This window comes from Galeopterus variegatus, unplaced genomic scaffold, assembly GCF_000696425.1.
Source record: "Galeopterus variegatus unplaced genomic scaffold, G_variegatus-3.0.2 Scaffold1213, whole genome shotgun sequence".
Taxonomy (NCBI): Eukaryota; Metazoa; Chordata; class Mammalia; order Dermoptera; family Cynocephalidae; genus Galeopterus; species Galeopterus variegatus.
The window spans coordinates 120240-121370 of NW_007727324.1; positions in this window are offsets into that span (position 1 = coordinate 120240).

The following is a 1131-nucleotide window of genomic DNA, read 5'->3' on the forward strand; positions in this document are numbered from 1 at the left end:
ATATCTACAGAACATTTCATCCAACAACTACAGAATATACATTCTTCTCATCAGCATATGGGACTTTCTCCAGGATAGATCTCATGTTAGGTCACATACTAAGTCTCAACAAATTTTAAAAAGTCAAAATTATCTCCAGCTTCTTTTCAGACCACAACAGATTAAAACTAGAAATTAATAACAAGTGAAACTCTGGACACTATATAAATACATGGAAATTAAACAACATGCTCTTGAACTACCTATGGGTCCAAGAAGAAATTACACAGGAAATCAAAAAATTTCTCAAAACCAACGAAAATAAAGACACATCACATCAAAACCTGTGGGATACAGCAAAAGCAGAGGGAGAGAAAGGACCGAGGGTTGCCAGCTAGAATGGGGGGTGGAGGAAAAGGGAAATTGTGGAGAGGTTGGGTGGGGGACACGGGGTATAACCACAATTTGAGGTGGTGGGCATGGTGATAGTATTGATCTGATCACCACATCTTGGGCACAGGTGCTGATGGTCAGTTCGGTGCCCCACAAATATGTATAAGCAATAAAAATAAATTTAAAAAAGAGAGAAGAAAAAACTTTTTAAAAAGAGGTTCAAAATAAATGAAGCAAAACTTTATAGAATTAAGTTAAAAAATAGACAGTTCTACTACAATCACAGATGGAGCTTTTAACACCCTGCTCTCAGCAATTGATAGAACAATTGAAAAACAATCCAGAGATGACACAGAGATGTGAACCACATCACTATTATGGGTTATGTTCCCCCTAAAAATATATGTTGAAGTCCTAACCTTCAGTACCTTATGTGGGAATAGGGCCTTTACAGAGGTAACACGGTTAAAATGAGGTCATTAAAGTGGGATCCTAACTCAATTCTTATAAAAGAGGAAATTTGGACATAGACACAGGCTGTAGGAAGAAAGATGACATGGGAGGGAAGATGATGTAACGACACACAGGGAGAAAGCCACATGAAGAGGAAGGCAGAGACTGGACTGATGAAGCTGTAGGCTGAGGAATGCCAAGGACTGCCAGCTATGGCCAGAAACTAGAAAGAGGCAAGGAAGGATTCTACTGAGAGTCTCAGAGGGCGTGACCCCACTGAAATCTTGATTTCAGACTTCCAGCATC